Genomic DNA, 14,637 nt, shown 5'->3' on the forward strand with positions numbered 1-14,637 from the left:
AGTCCACGTGATGGGATTTGAAGTTGAAGTCCGCGTGATGGGTTTTGAAGTTGAAGTCCACGTGATGGGTTTTGAAGTTGAAGTCCGCGTGATGGGTTTTGAAGTTGAAGTCCGCGTGATGGGTTTTGAAGTTGAAGTCAGTGTGGTGGGATTTGATGTTGAAGTCAGCGTGATTGGTTTTGAAGTTGAAGTCAGCGTGTGTGGGTTTGGAAGTCGAAGTCCGTGTGTTCGGTTTTGAAGTCAGCGCGATGGCTTTTAAGGGGAAGTCAGCGGGATGGGTTTTGAAGCTGAAGTCTGCGCGATTGATTTTGAAGATGACGGATAGGTTTCGAAGTCCTCGTAATAGATTTTGAAGCCGACAATGTTTAGTCGATGTCTGACGTTCACGTGTCGTTACTTGTGCGAACGCGTGCGGAGTGAATGGCAAATGTGTATTGGAGTGAACCGAGCGCACATAAACGCTTCGCGTTTCGTGTCTGGTGTGGGCGTATGGGCCTGACACTGCAGATGCCTGGCGGACTTCCTCCCCCCCCCCTTGTTGTGTATCGGTGGTCGCAGGGAAGGAAGTGTTTGGAATGCGTTACTCTCTGGCGTAGTGGGGCGCGGAGGGCAATGTCATGTAGCCGGAGGCAACTGTATGTTGCGAATGTGAGCGGTAGATTAGATCGAGATGCGATTTGGCGTTCTGCGGTCGCGTGGTCTGCACGTTGCGGTTGTTCTGTTTGACTCATTTGCTCGCCTACGGCTATAATGTGCGTGTATATGTATATTGGATGGGTTTGGATTTGAGCCTCCGCCTTCGGTCGCGTACGCGCGTTTTACTAGACGACAGTAGATTGCTGTCGTGCTGACGAAGTGTGTTTTATTAGGCTTATTTTGTGTCTTCTTAGATTGCTTATTTTTCCTTTGTATGATTGGGATCCAAATAGGACAAGATCGGGCTGGTATTGTTTTTGTGGACGTCTTTTATTTTAAATGTAATACACAGAGGTCACTATAGGTCTCTTATTTATCTGAGGTGCATAGGTCATGTTTTGGGGAATTATGTGTTCGGCATGCATGTAGCACCCATCGGACACAAGTGTTACATCAGAGCACGCAGCTGCTATTTCTTAGCTATTCATCGCCGATAAAGTACATTTCAGCAGAGACGGGGAAGTTAATTACCACCCAAAAGTTGCTAGTTACGAGTTACGTCATTAAGCTAAATATGTAATGAAGTTACAACCTTCAAGTTATCAAAATGAAATTAAGTGAGAAATGAAAGTTCGTGCTACCATGCCGAAATTAAGTTCGGAGCGGAGTTCCGAATATACCTTCTCAATTGGGCACAAAGTGAGAATTGGAATTCCAAGTTCTGCGAGTTCCCATTTTCCGCGCACATTTCATAGAACGTTGCCAATGGCCTTATCACCTTCCCCGTAAAAAAATGCACTCCATGCTCTGCTGCGACCTAACTCAGTAGCACGTCGGAATTGCGTTTGCGTACATCCAGTACATCGCGCTGCAACAAGGCGGAGCAGACAGGCTGCTGGCGCCGCGCACGTGCAAGAGGCGGGGTCACTGTCGTCGGATTTTTCAGCAGCAAAATAAAAAGAAAGGAGCCCGCGTTGTGCGTTCTGCCTGCTTGGACGTGAAGCGAAATAGAAATTTCTAACTTTGCTCATGATACTTTTGCGAAGTTACCTCAAAAAGTGACTAACACTACTGTAAAGTGATTATGATGAGAGATTGTTTCAAACATCAAATAAAAACAGGTAAGAGTGGGAATTGTTGTGTCGTGGGAACTGTGTCGACACATATTTATTTAGAGATTGTGAGAGAGGAAAAGAAACTGTTTCATGGACTATAAGTTGGTGGTCTTCCGGGCTCCTTGCAGTCTTCACTTCAATTTGCGCCTCACATTCTGTATGTAGTACATGTGTCCAAACGCCTCGGTCGTTAAGAATTCACTTAGTGTTCGTCCGTATATACCCTCCTCGGAGGAAAAAGAATACAATGGGTTACACTTTTCCAAGGACAGATTCTCAGTTTTTGGTGTCAGTGATTTATCCAGACCATGATACATCCCTGTGACACCCCCACCCCGAAGAAAAAAGTTTGGCGACACCCCCTGCAAAAAAGGGGGCTTGCCGTTTCAGCTGTAATGACCTGTCGGTAATTATACGTGTAACGCTGTTATCACGTAGCTGTAATAATGACCACGCCCCCTGCCTGGGATTCCGGATAAACCACTGCAGTGGTGTATTGCATGAAATAATTAGAGTAAAAACATATGTCCAGCGAAGGTGATTACAAGTCGCTGAATTCGTTCATGACGGCTATTTCCAGTGTCAGTAGGCATCATGTCACAAGAACTCATGTAATACTGAGTGGCTGGTCACGATGTATTCCGATGCCCCGCGTCACGAGTGAAAAATAGCACGGCGGAAAAGCCAGACTACGAAGCCACATGATCGTGCAATGTACCGGCAGACACGACGATCGTACAAAGTCATATGAACGTTCAATGTGCCGGCAGGCAAGGATATCGTACGAAGCCACATGAACCTGCAATGTGCTACGTGCTCACTTAGCTGTCAACAACGGGCGCAACATTGTGCAACAACCCTACCGCGTAAGCAACACACCTCCCGCCGCCGTTCACATGCGACAGCGGAGGTCAAACGTTGCATCCCTCCCTTTCCTCCTTTCTCGGTGCACCCTGCTTCCAAGCCCAACCCAGAGCAAGGCGACCGTACCCTCCAAACAGCATACCCCTCCTCCGCTTACGCTTTCGCCGCCACTACCAGGAAATCGACGCTAACAGGGGCGAGGAAGACGCCAACGTCGTAATCCTCCAGCAGCGAGCAGCCGGGCACACCAACGTAGGCCTTCGTTGGTATTCAACTTCAAAACCCCATCAGCGGTCACCCGAAGCCACATGAACGCGCAATGTGCTATGCGCTCACTTATCTGTCAACAACGAGCGCAATATTGTGCAACAACCGTACCGCGCAAGCAATACACCTTCTGCAGTTCCATGCGACAGCGGAGGTCAAACGTGGCATCCCTCCCTTTCCTCCTTCATTGGTAAACCCTGCTTCCAAGTCCAACCGAGTGCAGGCTGACCGCACCCTCCAAACAGCATACCCCTCCTTCGCTTACGCTTTTGCTGCCACTACCAGGAAACCCACGCAAACACAGGCGAGCAGGACGCTAGCGTCGTAATCCTGCAGCCGGGCACACCCCACGTAGGCCTTCGTTGGAGTTCAACTTCAAAAACCCCATCACCGACTTCGGCACCCATCATAGGAATTCAACTTCAAAACCCCATCACAAACTTCAACTTCAAAATCCATCACCGACTTCAGAACCCATCATAGGAATTCAACTTCAAAGCCCCATCACAAACTTCAACTTCAAAATCCATCACCGACTTCAGAACCCATCATAGGAATTCAACTTCAAAACCGCGATGGGATCTGAAGTTGAATTCTGATGATGGGTTCTGAAGTTGAATGATGGGTTATGATGTGATGGATTCTGAAGTTGAAGTTGAATGATGTGATGTGATGTGATGGGTTCTGAAGTTGAAGTTGAATGATGGGTTATGATGTAATGAATTCTGAAGTTGAAGTTGAATGATGGCTTATGAAGTGATGAATTCTGAGGTTGAGGTTGAGTTACGGGCTCGTGATGTGATGGTTTATGACGGTGATGTGATGTGATGGGCTTTGCGGAAAACTGACCATGATGTGATGTTGAATGAATTCTTAGCAAAATGCCGACCTATGGGTCCACCATCCGTATGAACCTTAAGGGGAATACCATGGCGGGAGAAAATGCTTGCCATGTTGTCGATGACTGTGAGCGAACTGGTGTCCCTCAGCTGGTAATTTCGGTGCCCGTACATATGCATAGATCTGGGAGGTGGTGGGAGGTGGGAGGTGCACTTGAAATTTTCTGCATGACGTCCTTAAGTACTGGGACCATCGCTGTGGACCTCTGGAGACTGTGCTTCATTGTATCGGTGACAAAAGCGGAAAAAATGTAAGTGGTATGTATGTCCACGTCGCTGTCGCATGTACGGGCAGCACTCTTCGGCTGGTGTATTCGTGATAGCGCGTCTGCTACCAGCAGCTCCTTGCCTGGCACGAACTGGAGAGTGTAGTTGTAACGAAACAACCTTAGGAAAAGTGTCTGTTAGCGTGGTGGCACGTCGGATACTGTCTTCTTTGCGATGGAATCCCAAAATTCGCGGTCACCCCCCCCCCCCCCCCGCCGGCGCGCTCCTCCACTATGCTCAGCCGCTATGCCTGAAGTGGCCTTACAGGATGTGAATACAATGGGAGAGACCGTTTATGCCAATTAACAGCAAAACATAATAGAAATTTGAAGATGTCATTGTCTAACACAGAAGAACACCCTGTAAAGAACCCCGGAGACATGAAAGGCGCTAGCAGAATATAGAATAGCAGAATATTAATCTAGTGAACCCTGGCCAAGTGAATTTTAATGCATTGCGCCTATGGGGATTTCGTCGATTTTTACACAGGGCCTATGTTCAGACTACGATTTTTCGACAAAGACAGTCAAATTCTGGAAATGTCATCGCCTGTTTTTAGTCAGTACGTCCTACAGGCCACGTACCAACCACGGCACGATGTGTGAGTGTTAAAGGTCAGCTATGCCGATATCCCAAATAGTCGAAACGGTTGTGATATTCTGAAAGCCCACATCCAGCTCTCCCCAAAATACACCTTCATTCTCTCAGTTCGGTACAGTACCATGTAAAAAAAATAGGTAATTCATTCCGAAACACACATGGGCGCAGCCATTTTTATGACGTAGATGCGCCCGAACGCGCATTGTGACGTGTACGCGCCTTCGTACTTGTCAGTGGATTTCAGCTACGGCTTCTCGCGGCTTCACGTATCTGTGCTTGAAGATGGCGGACAGCCGGGTTCCACCGTTCCGCGATAAGTAAACAGTGCAGCAGCTGCGAACTCATTCGCGAACCAACCTCTGTGCGATGTTGTGACTGGAATTCGTCGTTTGTGTTTTGTGAGCACGTACAATTTGTATCAAGTCGCGTCTGCGTTAGCCCCTTTACAGCACTTGCCCATTGTAGAGGCTGACGTTTCGACAGCCGTGTCAGCAAGAAAGTGCCGACAGCGTTTTATTACTGCAGGAAAATTGTGCTATGTATTTGAGAAACCGCATACTGCTATGGGACAAGTTTTACGTACGATTTATCAATGTGCAACAGCGTCGACGATGGTATGTAACGACGAAAGACGTAAAACGAAATACAAATCACATTTTAAACTTTTTGTGGGATTCTGTGCATTTTCCAGAAGCTTTCTTTGAATCACGCACTCCCATGCCACGCTGCGTTGTGTGGTACGCTACAAACTACTGCTTTTATGTCTAACATCTGGATATTGTTTGTAATGAACACCGTCGCACAAAAAGATGCACACGAAAGCTCCAATAGCCATGTGGTTGCACACAATGCAGACGCAAAAGAAGTACCAGAGCACATATTGCCACTTAGAAATGTGGTGTCTGAAGAGTTAGGGCATAGCATAGATCCTAGGAATCAGGTGCACCATATCCTTCTGTAGAGTGCTCTTTCAATTCACAACTCAGCCCATGGGGTGTAAAAGTATTAAAGGCAGTTATGTGACTTGTCGTCGTGGGTGACATCACTGGCCAGCCTCGGGATTAATTCCGTGCTCAGGAATTATTGTACAAAGCACTTTGTATGTAGGACGTGATAAGCAATATGTAAGTTGCAACCTTGTCTGCAGCATTCTCGATTGCCTCTTACCTTTACAGTTCGAGACACGTTATCAAACCATTTGCAAAGGGCACTCTTACAGGGGCCGTGTAACCTGAGTTTTTAGTATAAAATTTATAAAAATATAAGTATACAATATGTAATATGAAATTTATATAAAATCAAAAATAACATTTATAAAAAGAATTTATAAAAAATAAATAAAAAGGCTTCATGGAAGCAATCCGTTAGCATACCCATTGCACATGAAGCACAATTATATATGCTTGGACATCATCTAATTAATCTTCTGAACCATATGTGTGGCTGCATACGAAATTTTTTATGCGCATCCTCTACCTTCCTATTCCTACATGTGCACACGAATAACAGTGCATATATGTGAAGTGGCAAAAAAGCAACGCTAGACTCTACCATCATTTATGTCTGGTGAACAGGGAATATCTCACTAGAAAAGAAGACATTTGTGCATTGTTTGGCAAGCAAATAAATATATTTATTTACATTTTCCATAAATCAACAATGTTGTGACCTGGTGCAAATATTAATGTCAACAAGTAAAGTACTTACAAATTATTCCTATGTGCTCAAATGCAGATATGACAATTCTGTTTTTGTACCTCAGCACAGTACAGTTTCAAGATTAACAAACTGCACAGCATCAGCAATCTTAAAGTATCTGAAGAGGGGAATCACATAAAGCTCCAATAATAGACTGTGCAAACAAAGCTAAAAAAAAACAAAGTACTTCAAGAAAAATCTGATTAATCGGTTGCCGTTGTGATATGTACTACTATGCACAGTTCATGAATGGAACATGTTACCTCATTGCATTGCCTCCATGTGAGCACTAGAACAGGCAGCTTTTTAGGTCGCTCTTTCCGTGTTTTTCTATTGTCTTTTTTTGTTTTCTGTTTTTGCATTAGCAAGCATGGCCATAGTGAATCACAAGCAACCAAGGACAGGATGAGACATCTACAATGCGACTGCTAGTTCTAAACTGATATATTTATTAGCAGACTCTGGAATATACACACATATGCTGCTAAGAAAATGACAATTTAACCAATAGAATAACAGACAAGAAAAAGGTTATATATCTTCCCCTCTCCTCATTCTATTTCACAGGCAGCCCTAGTATCATTCTGAGTGTGTCCGTGCGTTCCCTTTGAGATAACGTATCTCTGACAGAAGCAAATCCAACAGCGGACTGCTTACGGATGCAACTATCTTGGATTTCTCTAACCACTTGTTAGTTAACCGCTGCCTTGAGCTGTGCGTTCTGGAAATTTAGGCAGCATCCAGAGTCCCTGCAATGTGTTGCCATGTTTCTCGAGGGCCTGTGTTTCACTATGGCTCTCAGATACAAACTACCCCATTTCAACACAGTAGAAAACACAGATTTGTAAATAGCATCTGTTGATTGCACTGTACATACCCCCCATATAAAGGATCATAGTGGATACTACATCTTGTGCGATAATGTCAGGAACACAAAAAATATAGATTTTAAACCACTCTTACGTCGTAGTAGTAGTATTTGTGTGAAGCTGCGCAATTCCTGTCTTGCAAATAATTTAAACCATATGTTTCATCTGCCAGCGTGATGATCCCCTGAAAAGCAATTCACACTTGGCGGGAACTACCGGTTCTGAAACCTATCCCTGACATGTGTAGCCATCAGGGAGGAAACCCAAGGGCTGCGGTGGAAAAGACAAACACACACGGGCTATGTTCTCTCTGTGTATCAGCTGCTCTGGCTAGGTTTCCATTCACGCTTAATGGCCTGTATCAGTAATGCATGAAGACCACTGCTAAGTTGTGTTGAGAAACACCACTTTATGTTTGCCATGTGTAAATGAAACGTACCTGACCTGATCCAAATTAACCGTTCTGAGTCTGGAACACACAAAGAGAAAAACGCAACACACGCCACAACATTAACAGATAGCAAATGAGCTGTAGCGAGCTCCACCTTGGGACAAAGTCAACAAGTAATTCACCAAAAGTCAATGAGCGCCTGAAATGTAACATCTCCAGTGGCGTAGCCCGACCTCAAAGGTAGGGGGGGGGGCTCGATACGAACCCCCCCCCCCCCCGCTGATCCTGTGTCGACAACACACACATACTTGTGCACACTTCAAACTGAGGATTAAAAAAGGGAACGAAAATAGTTTATTTAGACGTTCACAGTACGATTACATGTATAGGCTGTCATGACCAATGAAGTGGTGTCACGAGATTGGAAGTATTTTGAAAACCTCATTTTTGAAACCCATTTTTTTTAAAACCCATTGAACTTTGAAAACCATTCAAGAATGCTTCTTAGGTAGACGCCATGAACTGCAAGAACTTTCGCGATAGTCACACTGGTCCCCCCCCCCCATATATTATGTTCTCGGATTTGCACGATTTGTGTGGGTCGGTCTTTGGCAGGTAGGGGGGGCTCGAGCCCCCCCTAGCCCCCTCGTGGCTACACCACTGAACATCTCTGACTGGTAGCAGGATGGCCCACGTTCAATTCCTGGTGCTAGCACTCACTGGCTTTTTCATGAATTATTTGTTGGAAGTTTCGATGTGCTTGAGAACCATTCGTCAACCATTGTATCCTCATGAGGTGATGAGGGTTTGTCATCCCAAAGAGACTCCCTTTCTGGCATGTGTCCTTATGGATGCTCATCACTGCAGAAAAAAAGAAAGAAAGAAAGGAAAAGCATTTAATGACAAGAAATGGATAGTCACATTTACTGCATAATGATTGTGCACAACAGAAAGAATAATTTTGCACAGAAGGCTGTACTTCTTGATGTCTAACATCAAGTTACAAAATTCCAGAATATATGACATGTTGTAAAGTAGAGAATAAGTAGAGTTATTGAGTTGTCGAGTTGAGTTGAGGGGGCAGTTGTACCCCCTTTTTATTTTATTATATATGATTATATAATTATCTTTATGTCTGTACCACCGCTCGCTCTCTACATTACAACATGTTTTATATATTCTGGGATTTTGTAACTTCATGTCAGACATTAACAAGAGCAGCCTTGTGCACGAAAGTCTCCTCTCATTAAAATTTAGATGCTCTCAACAGTCTTCTTTCTGTTGTGAATCTCTATCGCAGCATACCTGCACATTGCTGTTCTATGTACTGTGACTTTGCAGTAAGAGTATGGACTTTGGGTAAAAAGACTACACAGCACTGCTCAGGTATTTTTGCCTATCGAACAGTATGTATGTATGCAGTATGCACACAGTATTTGTGCACCGGACCCGCTAAAAATGTAGTGAATGTGGCATTGCCCACGGTAATGCACCAAGTTGAACACAATTATTGTAGAATCCAGGTATTTTAGCTTACATGTCAAGCCAGTACCACACCAGTATCCAGTGTGAAGTTATAAACAACGAACAAATAAATAGTTTCCATTTTTCTAAGCTCTCAGAAAACAGACAGTGAATTAATAAGAGTAGACAATGTTAACATGAATTCTGGGCTATTCTTCTGTTGAAGATTCACAGATAGTAAAGGCACCTTCCTCAATGGACGTTGATGACACTGAAAATTCTAAAATGTTATCAGAGGCGACATCAGCTTCGGTGTGTCAAAAGATTGTATGTCCAACAGTAATCCAGCTAACAGTAACAAAAATGTGCAAAAGACAAATTAACTGAACTAATGTAACGTACCTTCTATATCAGACAGTAAAGCTTGTAACACCCCATCCACAGGAACCAGTGTCCAGACACAAAAGTGCTTGAACTGGGAGATAGCAGCTAATCGGAATGGCGATCTTTGTTTTCCACCCTGGAAGCACAGGTTGTAACTTTATCAGGCAGATTTAAAAGTGGTGTCAAAATGTCTGCATGCGAGTGCACATGAAAAGTTGAACATAGATGAATACTCAAATTATAACATCACATTGTCATACCTGTTGGTGGAGGTGGACTGCAACTAACGTGTCAGCAATTTCTTCATGACCAGATGCAAGCCAGATCATGCTTCATTTCCGCCTTCAGCGTGCACCTGTGATAATTCAGAAGTTAGATTATCAATAGTACTATTGTGTTGTTAATCGTGGTTATATCAGAGTAAGCGCAGTAGGACAGCTGCACAATCGATTCATTAAGCTTGCTATTTTTTATATCTGAACCTCGACTTACCATTTTTTGCTCTCGTTTTTTGCCTTGATCCTCCGTGGCACGTTCAAAATGTTATGCGTCGGGCACCTCAGATTTTCATCAGACGATTTCGTGCCGAGATTCCAAATTGCCTCTGGAGTCGCGCGTAACCTATGATAACATTCGTGAACGAAATCCTTGCAGTGGAAATTAGCAGGCACCACTGTCAGCCAAGAGCTTCGCACTGCTTGGTCTTTTGGCAGCTTATAATAGGTAACACTTGAATGCACCGATGAATTGTTCTAACAGCGTAGCACTCTCGCATCTTCGACAACTTCGCCGTGGCATATTTACGATTCATATCGCTCCAGCCCATAAAAGGCAAGGTCAGAACAAGGAAGTGCACTTTCCAAACGACGCTGTGCCAAAAAAAAACATTCACATGCTTTGTTTCCGGCTTAGCAACAACATAACAGCTGTTCGCTTATGTACGATGCACAGGGGAGGAAACGAAAGAAGCCAAGCAGCCAAGCCAAGAGTCCATGCCAAGCCAAAGACAGATAAACCGAGAACAGTGACGTCGGTGCGCCCGTGCGCAGGGTTTGCCGACGGTCTGACGGCCGGGCGTGGGAACTAAAAAAACTGTTTTCTAAAAAACTACGAACAGTTGGAGCAAGATATTTCGCACACATATTCAGTGTTCGGTAATGAACACACAGCGCAAGTATCGCTCAGTTCTGCGGCACTTCAAAATCGGCATATCTGACCTTTAACCCTGCCGCACCCAGGGCCTTCAAAGTTGCGAGTCAGACAGGGTTCCCCTCCTAGGTGCTAAGTCCCAGTATTATCGTAATACGCATGCGCTGAGACTGTATGGCCGGTCTGAAGGAGTTCAAAAGGCGGACGGACATTCTTTGCGGAACTCCAAAGGGCTGACAGAACAGACAACTTTGCGTTGAGTGAGTAATATACAAATGATACCGTTTTGTATTTTATATCGCTTTTATATTAAACTTGGTACAATTGTCCATTTGGCCATTTCGATTGCAGCTTTGGAAGCGATTTTGTGAAACGCGACCTCTCAGGGTGCAACAGGGGAACGAGGTACGGGGTTCAAACTCCGTGATCTTACTTTACACATATACACAATACAAAATCAGATTAGGACATCTTTAATATTATTGTTATATCAAATGATATTAAGCCCCGAAGTTGATGAAACTGGCCATTTGGCCATTTCGAGTGCCGGTTTGGAAGCGATTTTGTCAAACGCGACCTCTCAGGGTGCAACATGGGAACGAGGTACGGGGTTCAAACCCCGTGATCTTACTTTCACATGTACATATTACAAAATCAGCTTAGGACATCTTTAATATCATCGTTATATCAGATGATATTAAGCCCCGAAGTTGATAAAATTGCCCATTTGGCCATTTCGAGTGCCGTTTTGGAAGCGATTTTGTGAAACGCGACCTCTCAGGGTGCAACAGGGGAACGAGGTACGGGGTTCAAACCCCGTGATCTTACTTTACACATATACACAATACAAAATCAGATTAGGACATCTTTAATATTATTGTTATATCAAATGATATTAAGCCCCGAAGTTGATGAAACTGGCCATTTGGCCATTTCGAGTGCCGGTTTGGAAGCGATTTTGTCAAACGCGGCCTTTCGGGGCGCAACAGGGGAACAAGGTACGGGGCTAAAACTCGGTTGCTCACTGGTTAATTATGTAGTCTGTATATATATTTAGTCAATGTCTCTAATTACCTGCCCTGTGGCTATTTACTCTGGTGCACCATGGGAAGTCGCATTTGGTCGCACCATGGTCGCACCATGGGAAGTCGCAGTAGTGTTGAAAGAGCTCGCTGTTGTCGGCCTCGCAAAGGTGGGCAACGTCACCAGTGAGCTCTGGGAAATGTGCGTCCTGGGGCGACTTCTAAGGGAACTGGGGCGACGCATGTCGGACAGCGTCTGAGGGAAACCCCAGAAATTACCCCACATTATAATGAAAAGAAGCTGTACCCTATAAGCTACGACAACGAATTCGGTGACGGCACATCGCATTTGTTACTCTGTTTTCACTGTATCATATACTTCAGTTTGTTCTCGGCCTCATCATGAGGACATACCAATGCTCAATTCCAAATGTTGCCTGGTAGAGTCTCTTCAAGCCACCATCAAGAAGCTCTGTCGATTAGAAGCACCTCTCCCCCCAAAAAACAAACAAACAAAAAATAAACAAGCAGAAAGTGGAAGAATGCTTATTTTCAGACCATCTGGAGGGGCAGCAGGGTGATCTTCGATGCGAAAATGCTCATAGATAACATCAGGCCTGCGCGCTTACGCCACCCACGGAGGCCTGTCTGGCTTTGCCAACATCTCCTAGGTGGTAGAGGGCCTGCGCAGTGCCCAACTCACTGAGTCCTGCGTGAGCTTTGCGAGATGCTTCGAGCTTTTCTCTTGTTAGATCTTCCATTGACGTCATAGCAGCATCCACAGCAGGTCTTCGTGTGTGACGCTGTGTAACGTGGGGCGCAGGCCTGATGCTATCTAGGAGGTGTTGGCTTTGCACGCTGCTTCAGGCTTTGTTCTCGTTCGCTCTTTCATTGACGTCATAGCAGCATCCACAATTGTAACAGCAGGCCTTCCTGTGTCACGGGCGAAGGCCTTCTCCTTATCTAGAGGTGTTAAGTAACTTCTGCTCAAATAAGCGCGAGAAACTAAGAGAAAGGAAGAAAGGTGTAATCGAAAACGGTGGTGATTAGATGGTAGGGACCACGGACGTCGTCTAAAAGTTTCCTTTCGTCGCACCAAGAGTAAAGTCGCGCAAACATCCGTGATGTTTCTCTCAGATAATGGACATTCTTATGAAATTTTTGCAGGCGTTTGATGTGCTTTATTGTGAAATAGGGTAAACATAATAGATTTGATTTGATTTGATTTTAAGAAAAATTAATCGATATAATAGAAACATAATAGGAGAATTTTAGCAAATCGTTCATAACGTGGCTTCATAACCGTTCGAACCGTATCAACTGGAACCAATCAGTGTATGAGATTCTGAGTCACACACAGTTGCGATTGGGTCCGATAGGCACAATAACCTCACCAACGATCTGCTAAAACTGCTTACATGCGCCTGCTATTGATAACGTGAAATAAGATACTTCAACTAGGCCCCAACAACAGTGCTCGCAGTCTCATATGAGGACACTTTGTATTTTGCGAGAAGCAGTAAAAAAATGCGGATGCAAGTACAAGTTTTCTCACCTGTACAAAAGGCTGTAACTCTTAATCCGCAGTCTCCGCGGGACGTGCATTACTTGTTATGACATTTGGATTAAAGTGCAGGGGCAGCCTTGTGAGTGCGAACAAGAACACATTGTTAAGGATGAAACGCTAAAATTAAACAAGACAAACAAATTTCGACCCCACTCTTTGCTCTTGTAAAGATAGCGGTTAAAAATGCTCTCTCTAGTGTTGTTTTCTAATATGAACACCATTCTGCAAAGTGGGGTCTTTGTGTAAGGATGAAGTAGGTCGAGATGTGTGGTCTACTTTTCACATACTAAGCGCACAGCACTACCGCAATTAAAATAAAACAGAACAGTAATGCATTATGTCATAGTGCCCATTAATAAGCCGTCCGGGATAAGAATTGTGACGCTCTTACCCTGCCGCAATCTCAAAATTCGCTTCATAAAAAAAAAAGAAAACTACAGAGAGAGAGAAAGGCATGCTGTTGGGATCGAACCAGGGTACGTGAAAGTTTGAATTGACAGCTGCACCACTGGATCAACAACACAGAATGTTGTCATCGTGAGGGATCAAGACGCAACCGCTTCGGAAGACACACTGAGCCAATCGTTACTCCTTTCGTCGTGGAAAGAAAAAGAAAAAATAATAACTCCTGTCACGCAAAAAGTTGGAACGCGTAGAGGACATATTCACCTTTCATTCCTGACATGGGCACTTTCTGGGAAACCCATTGTTTCCACGAAATGCAAGCAAAAAGGCACGCCAGTGCACTTTGCCATGAAACGGCGAAAATAAGTACCCCAGGAAAAAAAGAAAAGAAAAAAGTACTGACGCACTTGCGCTTCCATTCCAGTTGTACACCATCGTGGGACCTCTCATAGAACCGGTCAAGCCAACTTGAGGAGGGTGCGTCCTGCAATTCTGAGAATGACTGAAATATTCTTAATCAACTTTAAGATTACAGCACGTAAAAATCTGTCCATATAGCGATTGAAGTCCGCAGCGCTTTCGATTGAAAATTACGACCTGTATGCCGATTGCGCCCTTGCGCGAAACTTCAAAATGGAAAATTTAACGAGTTCCGCATGCGCAGGGAACAAAGGGTGTTAAGACCACAGGTCTGAAACTAGAGTGGGTGATATACTAGTATAAATATACAGGGTGCGTCACGTGAGACTGACCAGAATTTTATTAAATTGGTGGTTTGTTTTTCTTTCGGAATAATCATATATCCGGATATATCCATTCCCGATTGGGCCTACTCAAAGATGGTGGTGTATCAGTAATTAGTGCAGTCGTTGATTAACTTTCATAATTAGTCTTCATAATTAGTGAAAATAGGTTCACCGCACAATGCCAAAGTTGTGGAGCACAGGATCCGTGATCACATAATACAAAGAGTTATACTGACAGATACGACCACTAATCTTGATCGTATCTGTAAAAAGGAAGGACCACGTATGCAAAAC

General features: G+C 44.3%; 1 long non-coding RNA gene across 1 annotated transcript; it reads right to left on the reverse strand.

Moving 5' to 3' along the window:
* Positions 1-8,331: 8,331 nt before the first annotated feature.
* On the reverse strand, positions 8,332-10,086 carry LOC135397949 (uncharacterized). The gene is made up of 4 exons (XR_010423906.1): positions 9,947-10,086; positions 9,715-9,809; positions 9,473-9,590; positions 8,332-8,467 (listed from the first exon to the last, which is right to left on the reverse strand). It is a non-coding gene; the product is annotated as an uncharacterized LOC135397949 (long non-coding RNA).
* Positions 10,087-14,637: the final 4,551 nt, after the last annotated feature.

Source organism: Ornithodoros turicata, chromosome 6 (assembly GCF_037126465.1).
Source record: "Ornithodoros turicata isolate Travis chromosome 6, ASM3712646v1, whole genome shotgun sequence".
NCBI classification, from domain to species: Eukaryota; Metazoa; Arthropoda; class Arachnida; order Ixodida; family Argasidae; genus Ornithodoros; species Ornithodoros turicata.